Source organism: Urocitellus parryii, chromosome Y (assembly GCF_045843805.1).
Source record: "Urocitellus parryii isolate mUroPar1 chromosome Y, mUroPar1.hap1, whole genome shotgun sequence".
Classification (NCBI taxonomy): domain Eukaryota; kingdom Metazoa; phylum Chordata; class Mammalia; order Rodentia; family Sciuridae; genus Urocitellus; species Urocitellus parryii.
In genome coordinates, this window is record NC_135548.1 from 46993600 (window position 1) to 47007417 (window position 13818).

Sequence of the window (13818 nt, forward strand, 5' to 3'; positions counted from 1 at the left end):
GTGACCATGGGCTCTCTTTCCTGGCAAAAATGGCTCCACTCAGCATGGAGAGCACTGTCATTCCTGGTGGCTAACAACAGCCCTGGACCCCAGAAAGGAACCCACACTCAAGATTAACGTCTGAGTGTGCGTGTCCTCGAGGAAATGAGGTCTCCTGATCCCAGGTGCAAAGGGGTAAGTCCTCTAACTCCAGGGGCCATGAAGGGACATCTGAGTTTCCCTTGTCCTTCTTTCCCTCTCTAACTAACCACAGTTAGGACCCTGGCCTCATTCCCCAGTGAGGATCATTAGGCTCCATAAAGGACAGTCTCTAAGATGCTCAGTGGACCAACACCCTCTGCACAACCCATAACCCTATTCACCCAAGAGGCAAGAGGATTTCTATTCAGGAAAACCAGGAAAGGGAGAGCCTTTCTCAAGGACACAAGGACATTAGTGAGTGAGGGAGTGATTAATGGATGGAGAACTATTTCCAACACCAACTTCCAGGAGCATATATGGCCCCCTGGAGAATTCTGCAGTGTGTTGGTGATTAAGGAGAACGTGTGAATTCAGGGGTCACTAGGTCCTCTCAGCCATAAGGAGGGAAACTGCCATAAAGGAACTAGGACAAGGGTGCGAGGAATGCTCACTGGTGGGAGATCGGAAGGAAGGAAAGTGTACTCATTAGAAAAGTGTCGCCTGAAAATTCTTAGCCAGCCAAAAGCCGTGCGAACTTGTGTGGGAAAAGAGTCTTTGCACAGTGATGAAGCTAAGAGCTCACATGATGGAACACAGCATCAACTGGGACCAAATCCAATATCTGATATTCTTGTAGGAAGAGGAGAGTCTGGACCCAGATACCAGGGAGACTGGGGGATACCGGATATGTGAGGTTGGAGCCAGGGCGGGATGCCCATATGGGAACCACAGATCGTGGGCAGCAATAGGAGAGTGGGCAAGGGCTGGGAGAGTTGGGGAGACAGTCCCCTTGAAACCTGGGAGGGGTTATGGCACTGGGACAGCCCAACACCTACTGTGTTGAGCCTCTGGAGCTCAACGGAAGACACTTCCTCTGTTGTCGGCCACCCAGTTAACAGAGTTTGGTTGCAGCAGCCTAGGACCCAGCTGAAGGTCTGAGCATGTTGGCCATGCAGGTTGGATCTGGACCACAGACACCCTCATCAGAGATTGTAGGGTCTCAGCCCTGAGGCAAGACAGGCACTAAGTCAGGCCAGGTGGGGAAACGGATAGGCACACACTCTGGGGGCTGGTGCCTGTGTTACTGGGAGCACTTCTGATCGCAATTCCCTGATCTGCTGCCAACACAGGCTACAGAGGAGCGTACAGAAACACAGACCACGGATCTGCCCCACTCAGTGGGCCCAGGCCAACACCACACCCAGCAGCCTCGTGCCATACCCAATGAGTCTCGAAGCGGCCCCCTCTTCCCATCCTGAGAGCTCTTCCCTTCCTCATGTGCCAATAGCTCCCTACTGTCACTGGCAATATCTACTCTGTGAGATGTCAACATCCGTGGGTACTGTTCTCTCATCCCAGGACAGTGTGGTCCCACACACCCTGGTGAAATGGGCCACCTGGAGGCTGGACCTGGAGGTTGTTGAGGCTGAATGGAAGCGGTGGTCCTCTGGCACTTAATATTATTTAAGTTAAAAAACAAAAACAAAAACAAAAACAAAAAACGGGTCTTGGTGCTCAAAAATGTTTGATTTGCATATTCTCATCCCCTAACCCCAATATTTTCATTATTTCCTCACATATGAAATCTTACTAGCATAAAGGTAATTTCGTATTAAACAAAGTGGATTGAAATAACATTGGTAAAAATAATCAATCACCATACTTTCAATTTTTGTTCTGCTTTCCTATTAGAAACCACTTGGATACAAGAGAACAGAGGACAGACTCATGGAAATGCTTGAAATGACAAGAAGCTCCCACTCAAGCTCAGCATTCAGTCCTGGACAGGGTAAGACCAGGCCACTTTGACATCTGTGCCAAAGAGTCTACCAGACAGAATCCTCTGACTGATCCCTGACTGAGCCATAGGAACTGGCTAGAAAAGCCTTCACATCCTCAATACATTCTTCACGTCAGAATACTTGACAACCATTGATATCCATCTCTCGTTAACTTGCTCCCCACCAACCATTCTTCAACAAATTCAAAGGAGTAACTCATGCAAGCACACAGAAAGGGGTGTTCACTACACACATCCATGTGCGAAAAAGACAACTGGTATTTCTTGTTTGGGCTATTTCAAATGAAATCCCTTCTGCATGACCTCCACAAACCAAAGGAAAATATTTGTGAAATTCCCACGTAGAAGACAAGATACACTTGCCAAGGAGGCAGTGGCAAGAATTTTGACACTCCAAATGTAGAGTGTGTGTTTAGGAAGCAGTCACAGTTTCCATGAGAGAGTCCCATGAAATCAATTAGGAAGATCCATGCTCTAGCCCTACCATGCAAGTGATGTGACTTGAAAGAGTCACTTAGTCTTAGTAACCATCATCACTAACAACTAAGTCAATGAATAAAGGTCCTCAGGTGCCAAGCTACAAAATGTGGGATGAGCATGGATGAGGATGGGTGGGAGAAGTCTCCAACTCTAACACAATTAGGGAAGGATGTGCTGACCTCAAGTGGCTGGGGGGCTGGGATCCTGCCACAGAGGGGGATTCCAAACCTCACATCCCCTGACCCAGGCCAGAAGACCAGGTAGAGTCCAAGGACCCTGGGGTGGCCCAATGGCAATAAAGGTCAAAAGGAACTAGGGATCTGCCTGGTCCCTCAATCCCCTACTCTGAGCAGGGCTGCATGACGAGGCCAGAGGCCATCCACAGCAATCTGCCTTTACAGGAAAACAGGGACTGCAGGCTGCCTCTGGCTCACTGAATCAGGGTGGTGTTTTCATAAAGCAAGACCACTTCCTCACATTTGACCAGCAGCTCATGTGTTGACAGCACAATGACTGACTTGACTCAGGCCCTGATGAATGAAATAGAAAATTCATAGCAAACCCATCTTTAGCTCTTCCACATCATCAGGGGCTCTGATTCAATTCCGTCCAGAAAGGTGTCTGAAATGATTTCTAAACATGCTGGGGACTCACCTCTGTGTGGAACTTTTCAGGAAAAAGGGGATCAAATCTCATGAAGCAACTCTTCTCTCTTCTAGCCCATGGGCAATGCAAGGAACCTGCATGATACCAGAGGCTCACTTCTCTCTTCTCATGTCTTCTGGAAAGGATTCGTTAATGCTTCCTGCAAGGTGAAGCAGATGCCTGCATCCCCAGCTGCACAGAAGTGTTTTAGGGCAGTGTCTCCCTTAAAACCCAAAAATAAAAAAAACAGGTCATTCAACAGGCACATGGATTCGAGTACATGTTCAATGATCCCTCCTCCCTGGAGCCTTCCACATGCCCATCTTCCACATTCACAGAGCAATGCTTGGCCATTCTCAAGACCAGGAGACCATGATGCTCATCACCAGGAAGTCAATAAGGAACATGAAGAGAGCAGCATGGATTGCAGAAGGTGGCACATCAAGGATCTTCAGCTCTGCTGCTAGAACACAAGAGCTTAACTTCAGTATTGACTTTTTGCCAGCTACCAAGTACGATAGCAGTGTCAAGCCCAATATGCAGATATGCAAGTAGTAGGTGACACCCCGCATCCATTCACAAAAGTGGGCAACATCTGCATCAGAACAAGGAAGTATCTTACCCTTACTCATAAAAATCATCAGAAACAAAATAAAATGGATGCAAGACTTCTCATTTCACTATTAGGTAGCTGTTGGAATTCCCTATTAAATAATACCTCCTCCAAAATAAAAAGTATCTCAGACATGTGTCAACTATTCAATGGATGACATTTTAAAAACTATGGACTTTACTTAATATTTATGTATGCTATATCCCTGCCTAAGGCTCTATGAGAAAGGAGCACATAGAATTGGATCTTTGAAAATCTCACATTTGCTGATAAATATTACTGCTGATCTCAGGCATGGCGAAGTGAAAAGTGGGACTTTGGATATTCCAAGAATGCTATGTTGTGGGATTGGTGTCCCTGATTCATACATAGCATATGGTTTCTATGAAATCCAGTGAGGGAGCAGGAGTAACGAAGCTGATTGCACAGATGACCTCAGGGAATACTGACAGATAGGCCAAATGAAAAATATGTTCCAGCTAACCATTGGTATTTGGGCTTCTGATCCCAGTCCTGTTTTTAAAAAAGGTGCAGACAGGCAGTGTTCATTAAAAACTGTCTACCATGTAAAAGTGGGTAATTTAAATGGCATCTAGTTACACATCTGATAGAATGGTCTGGCAACATATGAATTTCATTCTAACAACAACAACAACAACAAAACATAGAAAATGAGACATAAAGATAAAACCTTGTCTTCACCAGGATGCCTAAAAATAGGTTTTATTTGGCTCATGCCAATAAATATCTTTCAATAGAATTTCTGATTTCTGAATGAATCCATTCAACTTCATACTGCACAGATCACAAGGTTTTCTTTACAGAATATTCTCTTCTTCTTCTTAAAGCCTCACATAGAAAATATCTCACAGGACATAGGAGGGGAATGACCCAAAGGATGAGAGAATGGCTGGAACCGTTCTCAAATGTGCCCATGTAGCCTAAAGTTTGAAGGCATCTAATTGTACTCTAAAACAATTATGAACCTATTCGATCCATTATTAATAAATATCACCACTTTACCACTTGAACCAAATCACAGAAAATTGGAAACAGATGATCATTGGCTTTGATACCTTTACTTCTGTTTCATTACTCAGAGTCGATCAACTCTATACTTCAAGTGACACAGATTTATTACAGAATGCCTAAGATCCTAAGGATCTATTTTAGCTCAGCCCATGGTATTGCTTCATTATTTTATTATTTTGTAAGTAATAAAATATAACTTCATGTTGGATGATATATTCAAGCCATGAATATATCATCCAACATTGTTCTTCCCAAAATATTAGCCCAATTTCTGTGCGCGCTCACTTACTGTTCAGGAATTTTACTAATTGTTTGAAGGTTCTAGAGGACCTGTTAGACTCCTAATGGACAAACCATACAACATACTCCAGAGAACGGACGAGTGCCATAAGAAGAAAATAAGGTCAGCCTACAGAAATGGGCAGCTGCCTGCCCTCGGCTGGGAGGAGCCCTGGCCATGGCACCAGGGCTGCTGGGCAGCAGAAGCCTCCACAGCCCTGCAGGGAGCCTGGAGCACAGCTCTGCCTAACCATGCTCAGCCCTGGACAGATGCACATGAGTTCCCATCACAGGCTCGAGTGTGACAGTCCCAGGTGCATGCCTGTCATGCCAGCCACCAGGGAGGCTGAGGCAAGAGGAACGTTTGAGGTCAGCCTTGGCAACTTAGACCCCGAGGCAAAGGGGAAATACTTTTACAGGGGTCTCTGAGGGTGTAGCTCAGGTAGGTCACTTGCCTCACAGGCTCAAGGCCCTGGGTTCAATCCCCAGAACCCACGTACACACAAAAAGTGAACTTGGAATATTGTTTAAAATGATGGGTCAGGTACACACAAGGACTTCAATATGACCTCTCAGAGGAGCTCAATTTGAGATCAGACTGAACAAAAGACCACCTGGACCATTGACTCAGTGTCTGAAACCCTCTGTGAGCATGGGAAGCACTGCTGGCAAGACACCAGAGGGCCAAAGCACTTGTGCCCCCTGCAGGGGCGTCTCTTGTCTACCGCCAAAGACTGTTCCCCTCCTGGGGCAGCTGAGAGCAAGCTGGGCCTTGGAGCAAGGACTAGTGCTTTAGATATAGACTATGCAAGCAAGGGGCAATGTCTTTAATAAAACTAAAATTAAAAAGTCACATTGAAAAAATTTTAAAAAGAAGAAAATAAGGTCAAGTAGAGGAAGCCCATTTTCACAGGAAAAAATCCCCCAGTGAAAAGCATCAGAATAGATACCAAGAAAAATACCAACAAAAACAGTGTGCTCCCACTATGTATCTACTCAACATGCAAAAGTTAGAAAGCTAGATAATACAATCCTGGCCACAGGTAGAGCTATGCAGAAGAGCCACCTGGCAGTGCTTAGTCAAAGAAGTAAACATGCACACTTTGACCTAGAAATTCCACCTGTGTGTAAACCAGGCGGTGCTTAAGCAGTTTCACAAGGGGACATGCACAGGGAAATTTATCCTCAGGTTCTTATAGAGTTGTCTGTGCTTACAGGGAGTTGATGGTTGTCAAGATGCCCACAGCTGCGAAAGTCAAAAGCTAAAAAAATAATAGACGCCAACCTGGATATATTAATAATCCCGTATCTATGATCACCTTCATAAGGTAGCTTCCCAACTTCTGTGTGGAAGTGTGTTTCTCCTTGGCCCTTACACTGTTGTGGAGACCACTAGGAGTTCAGCTTTGTGCAGGATCATCTGACCTGGACTTTTGGCAAGACCTGTACAGCCCTCACACATGCTCAGATGCTACAGGACTTTTCAGACCAGTCCAGACAACAGTAGGCATCCATTCATTGTCTGCACTCTACAGATTCCTAGATGCACGACATTCATTACCATCAAATGCAGAATTTTCATCAAAAACTAATATATATATCATTCCAATCTGAATCAAGAAAATCGGAAATATCCCCAAATCCAAAGAGTGGATCCCCATTGTGATGCTACAAGTTGAAAATTCCACAGCTGACCTCATGGGATGGTTCACAGTCAAAAGACAGCTGCATGAAAAATATTACATGACCTTCCTGCTATGTGAAAAGTGGCATGTGAAGTACACATGCATGTCTTCCTCAGACATGGGTTCATTTGCAAGACACCTTGTGCAATTGAAAATACTCCAAAAGGGGAGAAATCAGAACCATGTCTCCAAAGTATTTCAGCAGAGACCAACTCCATCTGTCTATCTATCTCTCAGTGAGTGTGTGTGCTCTTGTGTGTGTTTGTGTGTCTTTGTTTGTGTTTGTACCATCACAGCTGATACTTCATTGCCCCCATTGGAAAACTGACTCAGATAATGCCATCTGCCAAACTCCTAAAAACCAAAGTTCTTGCTGATAGAATGAAACATTCCTTCCTGTTGGTTTGGATGTGTCCTTTAGGAATCACTGGTACTTTTAGTATACTCAAATCATCACAGTAGATCAGGTAACAAAAACATATATATTTTAAAATAATAATAATATATTAATGGAAACAACAAATACAGGATAGAGTAACAACTGTGTTACTAAACAAGGTCAAGGACAATGGCAAACTATAGATTCAAACTTTGAAGAAAATAGTAATCAATGTAAATATTCCTGGGCTGCCTCAGCCCCGCCCAGGCACACAGCAACAGAATGGTTTTGCAAGCATCCTCAGGAGGGCAGGAGCCTTCTTTGCAGGACGAGAGGGAGGTTGAGGCTCGATCCACCCATCATTCTTTTGGGAGAGGCTCCTTTTCCTCAGCACAAAGTTGGATTTTTTGTGAGGATTCTTGGCATAAAATACGTTGGCCTCTGCTGGAATCCTCAGCTCTGGGGTGAGAGGGGTGTACAAAAAGAAGGTGGCACTCAGGAGGTGCTCCCTAGGACACGCCAACATCTGAGAGCCTGTGCCAGAAAAGGCCAGAGCCACACACCTGAGAGCTCTCCAATTCAGCACCAATACCAACAAAGACAGCCTCCACAGTCCTCCCTGAGGAAGAACTAGGCAGAGCACTTCAACAGACCTAATGTCTGTTCCTACCGAAGGCTTTGGACTCCAGAATATCTCAGGTCCTCTTGCATCTGCCAAAGCACACCACTAGGGTTTGCATCTGAAATCTCCCACAAAAGGCTCCTGTGCCGAAGATTCAGTCCCCACATGAGCCATCTTCATAGGTGGGTTTGGAGGGAAGCATTGGATGGTGAGTGCTCTGATGTCAACATGAAATTCTCATTCAAGATGAATACACTACTGGGGGGTGGGAGGGACTGGAAGAAAGGTTGAGCATGGTTGGAGTAAGACCTAAACAGGGTTGTGCCCTGGGCAACAGTACCTTGTTCCTGTTGGCTCCACTGAATCCTCATTCTCCAAGGAGAGGTCCTCCCTCTCCATCTTTCTCTCTCTCCCTCTCTGCCAGCCTCGTTCTCTCTCTCCCAGTCTATGCCTTTGTGGCAAGGGCTGAGGAGCTCTCCACTGCCACACACTAGAGCTTTATGGACAGCCTCAGTGCACAACCAAAGAGAAAGCTATGAAACCCAGAGAAAAAAGGCCTAGGATTCCTCCTCTGAGTTATTTTCCTCAAGTATGGCCACAGTGAGGACAGGCTGACCAGCGCGGATACCACGTTAGAGCCATGCTTCTGCGTTGGTGGAGCCCGCCTCCATGTGAACCAGGCTTCTGAGAATGGAGGCCACATTCCAAATACTGCCCTACTGAGAACAATGGTTCCAAAGACCAGCAAAGGGACTGCTTCCCTCCAACATGGTGTATGGCCCAGTGGTGCCATGACCCCGAGTGGGGGAATACAACAGCCGCTTCTCCTTCCTCTGAACATGTGTTTCCTGTCGCCCTCCTCTAACCTAGAGCCTGTTCTCCATCCCTTCTGGGTTGGATGTGGAGATCTCTGCTATGAATTTCTTAGGCTACCAAGGCCCCAGACAGACTTCCTCTTCCATAGACTCTACTAACCTAACAGTAGGTTAAGATAGGAGACAAGTGATCCTAGAACTCATAGGGATGGTGGTCTTCAGGGTACATAGGCTGGGATAATGGCTGCTGTGGTGTTTGGCTCACAAAAACCAACCAACCAACCAACGAAAAAGCGCTGGCATTATTATCAGATGAGCTCTGTGGCTACGTGCTCAGGAAGCCCTCATCTGACTTTAGTTAGGGATCACAACCTGGCTATTGTGATCACTCCTTGCCTAGTGGACTCAGGTGCGTAAGACCATGGAATTTATGCAAAAACAGATGATTCAGGCTGTCTCCCAGGCTGTGTTTTCTTCCCAATTTCATCCTGTTACTGCTTGCTAGAATCCTGGCAATGCTCTGCCCAGGCAGTGGTTTTTTGGTCACACAGAAGGCTTTCAATAGTACTGCTTCAGTCCACAAAATGCCAGTTCCCTCTTTAGCCCATGCATTCCCATGTTCCTTTGAAACCACTCCTATCCCAGACCATGAAAACATACTGCTCCTGGAGAGAGGCTTTCCTCCTCACTCCTCAAAGATGTCAGCTTTGGATGCCTGTTCATGTCCAGGGGAGGGCACCTGGTGGGGAGCCGCAATATCCACCGGGGTATACCATTGGACCTCAAGACCTTCCACCAGCAGAAGTGCAGTTGGCTTTGTGCACGAACCCAACACACCTGTTGGAGTGTTCTTGGGGGTCAGAGACTACTCTTTGTTGCTAAGAGTTGACCTGAGTCCACATCCTGACCCTTGCTCTCTGCTATCTGATTGTCTCACTTACTCTGACGGCGAGAGATGATTTGGCCCAGCTCATAATCCTCTGGATTCTCCTCAGTAAGGAAGTGTAGGTCGAGGGCGCTGCGGATGACGACAGGAGCCCTATCGTGGCAGGTCACCTGGAGCAGCATGGGAGACAGGCCTTCAGGAAATGGGCCTTGAAGTGACTACTCAAGGACAGTGGGCAGGGGCATTCTGGAGGCACCTCCACTCTAAATACAAGTGCAACATCCATGACCCTACTACCCGAGGCTGACCTCCTGCTCATCGTGTGGGCTCTTCCCACAGGCTACTAGCCCAATCCTTGTACATAGGACTTCCTGGGCCTGCCATTGCTCTTTGTGGAGCTGCACTCCTCTCGGAGTGAAAGGACCCCACTACCTGCATACAGATGCAATCTCATCCCACAAGTTGGGAGGAATGGGACAATAGCCTCCAAGATCCCAGGTCTGCCCGAGGATGCAGGCGGCATTGGGAATGGCCTAGGCACAAAACCTAGAGGCTTTGGTCTGGATTGCCAGGGCCAAAAACAGACCCAGGAACATGACCACACACAGGAGAGCTGAAAGATAGCCACGAGAGCTCCTGGCCTCCAGAGGCTCAGTGCTGGCTGGGATGTAGGAGGGCACCTCATCCGGCAAGGGTGGTCATTGGGTTACCTGGACATTTAGTGTGCTTGCTCCACATCCATATCGACTCTGCAGAGAGACTCTCTCAGCTCCTTGTTCAAGGAACATGGAGAACCTCACACTGCTGTCCTCCTCCATAGACGTCAGCATCCCATACAAGGGAACCTGCAACCTAGTTCCTGTCCTATTCTCATCTGTCACCCATACCTGTCCCTGCCCTTCTGGACTGCATGCTGCCACCTGACACACAGACTCCCTCAGACATGGCAGTGGACAAGCTGCTGCACTCGCTCATCTCAGCTCCAGCCCTTCACACTGACCTCTCCCTTCTTGATTCCCATCTATCCTCCTGATCATCCAGAAGCTCCAAATTCAAGAGGGCATGAGTAGTCCATGGTATTGGACCAGTGTCTGCTCCCCACCCAGGTGTAAGCACCATGGGACACCCCTGCTCCCAGGCTTACCAGAACACTCTTGGCCATCTCTGGACTTTGTGTTTCTAAGTGGACACGAATTAAGCAGGTGTCTCCCACCTGCTTGTGGGAAAGCGGCCTGGAGGACTTGCAGGTTGATTCTGAGAACTGTGGGGGATGGAACATCAGCAAACCCAGAAACAGAAAGCCACCCCAGACTGTCAGTTGGCTCTATGGGCTTCCAGCAAATATGTCCAGGTGCTGAGGCTTCTTATTTCCTCAGGTCGGAGTGGAATGGCAGCACATGCACAGCTTGAATAAGGTAGGTGTTTACCTCCTTTCCCTTGACCTGGGGGCGTTTCCTCACCATGAAATATTGTATTCCCAGATTCATGGACAGACACACGAGTGAGTGGTCAGAGACCTTGATTTCTGCAGAGCGAAGTGGAGAGAATTGTTAGGTGGCACTCAAGGATTATACCACAAAACACCCACAACCCCTGAGAGTCTCCGCCAGGCCCATCACACTTTGGTATTTTGGGGCCAAGGCCCACTTTCTCTTGGCTGTCAGTTATCCTGAGCCCACTGTGGATCATGTCTCCCCACTGTCTGATTGTCCTACTTACTCTCATCCTCAGACATCATATACAGCAGCTCAAAGTTGTCCACATCCTCATGCTGCAACAAATTTTGGTCCAAGGCCCTGCGGATGAGGCTTGTCACCGTCTCCTGAAAGGTCACCTGGATCAGGGTGGGACAAATGTCATCAGAGAATGGCTTTTAGAAGAGCTACCCAGAAGACTGTGGTCAAACATTCAGGAGAAATCTCAGCTACATATACAAGGGCACAATCTTGTTATCCTGCTACCTGAGTGTGTCCTCCATATACCACCTGGGTTCTTGCAATGTGCTACTAGAACAATCCTGGTACAAATATCTGCCTGTACCTGCCATCTCCCCTCCCCCTGGGGAGCCACATTCCACTCATGTCAAAGGACCAAACTGCCTATGCACAGACACACTCTCATCTCACTGAGATGAGAGCAATGGGCCAGGGATCTGCGCACCAAGTGTGATCTGGGATGCAGGCTGCCTTTGTGGGTGGAAGAGGCAGATGCACTGAAAATTTGGGTCCTGACTGCCACGACACAAAACAGACTCAGATACAAGAGTGTGCACTTGAGTGCTTCATGATAGCTTTGAGAGGCCCTGGCCTCTGGAAGCTCGGTGCGGGTCTGGTTGTAATGATGTACTTGACTCAGCACTGGCAGTCACTGAACATGTCTCCTCTGCAGCTGGACACCTGCAGCATTAGCGTGTCTACTGCACATCCATAGAAATTCTGCCAAGAACCCCTTTAGCTCCGTATTTACATACATGCAAAGCCTAACATTCCGAAGCTTTGGCATGACCCCCCTGGTGATCCCGACCCCAAATTCCTACACCTAGTCATGCTAAGGAGGTTCTCTTCCCTGCCACCAGGAACACATCCCCTCCTACACATGTGACAAGTCACTGCCACCTCCTCTGCTCCAACTTCACTCATTGAGAATACCAAGTTCTAGGCACTGCAGCCTGCACCCTGGACATATCTCTGCCTTCATCTGTCCACAGCACTTCCGTCTGCACTTCTGGCCTGCAAAACCCACAATACACAGGCCCACTCACCACTGAAGCTGGGCATGCTGATGCTCTCCCTCCTCAGGTCAAGCCCTTAAGACGGACCTCTCTCTTCTTTATTTCCCACCATAGCCCTGGGGTTGGCTGTGTCTCCTGCCTTCCACTGTGTGGACACCCAGGAGGCAGCCCTGCTGTCGGGCTTACCGGGATGCGCTTTGTCTCCCTCAGGCTCTGTCCCTCTAGGAGGACGTGAACAACGCGGCTGTCTTCCACCTGCTCGCTGGAGTGAAGCAGTGAGGAGCTGCTACTCACAGCTGCTGGGGTCCTGGATGCCACTGCCACAGAAGGTTCCAAGAACTGTGGGGGATGACAACATCAGCAAAGCCCAGCAACTGCACCCCACCCAGCCTGGCAGTTGGCTCTGTGGGCATTCTACAACATCCATCCAGAACCTGAGGTTCTTGTCCCCTTGGAGGATGTGGAGTGGCACCAGGAGTAAAGACTGAAGAAGGTGGCTGTTTTGGGAACAAGAGATCCAGCACCTGCTGGGTGGGGATGAAATCCCAGGAGATTAACCCCATGTTGCTGCTGAAATGTAGGTTCCTCCCACAAATGACAGGCAGGAGCTCATTCCTAAGCTGGTCCTGCCTGTAAGGTTCAAGGCTCTGAACCCTGAAGGGCTCCTCCGTGTTCTGATCATTTTCACCCTGGGTTGGGACCAAGAATGGTGGGTTCAAAATGGAAATGGTGACAAACAGAAAAATGACTTGTGCCAATACACTAGAGTCAAAGCACAATGGGACAGTTCCCATCAGTACAAACACACACACACACACACACACACACACACACACACACACACACACACACACAGAGTCAGAATAGGAGTCCTGGGCCATTCATCAGGGATCAGACTAGAGGGCCTGCTGGGCTCACCTGCCCTGTGCTACTCACTGTTACTCTTGAGGTCCTCTGCGACAATCGCCAGAGGCTCTGGCGTCTAAGATGAAGCCTCACCCAGTGTATCCACAAAAGGGCTAGTTGGCCCCCCTGAGATTCCTGGGAGCCTGAGGCTCGGCATTGTCTGCAACCACAGGAGAACATCCTTCTCCCTCCAGTGGCTCCAACCAAGTGAGCTCGGATGGCTTGGTCAGTGAAGTGGGTGCCTGGATACCAGGGTTCCATGTTCTGTTTGATCCATTGTCAAGGCAATGATGTCATTTCCTGTGCCCATACCTGAGCCTCTTTTCACATAAGACCACTTTCAACAGCCCTATGGGCTGCCGATTTCTCCTCCATGCCTACCCATCTCAGGTGCGCAGGTGTTCACCAACAACTACCCAAACATCCCCACCAGCATCTGCCCTGCTTGGTGCCACTAGAGTTCCAGCTTGGAGCCTTCAAAAATGCATTCACAACCAGTCCTTCCCTCTCAGCAGCTTTTGGACCCTGGTCCCATCATTGTGCAACTCATGGTGTGCCCAGTCTTTTCTGGAAAGTAGGGTAGCATCTAATCTCTAGGGTTTATTGTGTCTATTGGCCCATAACACCCTCTGTTCTCTCTGAAACCAGAGATGGGACTCACAGGTGGCTAAAGCACAAATGTAGAGATGGGATAATCACAAGAAAGGGAGAGACAAAGAATGCACCCTAACTCAATCAGGCCTGTGTCCCACACAGGGACATGG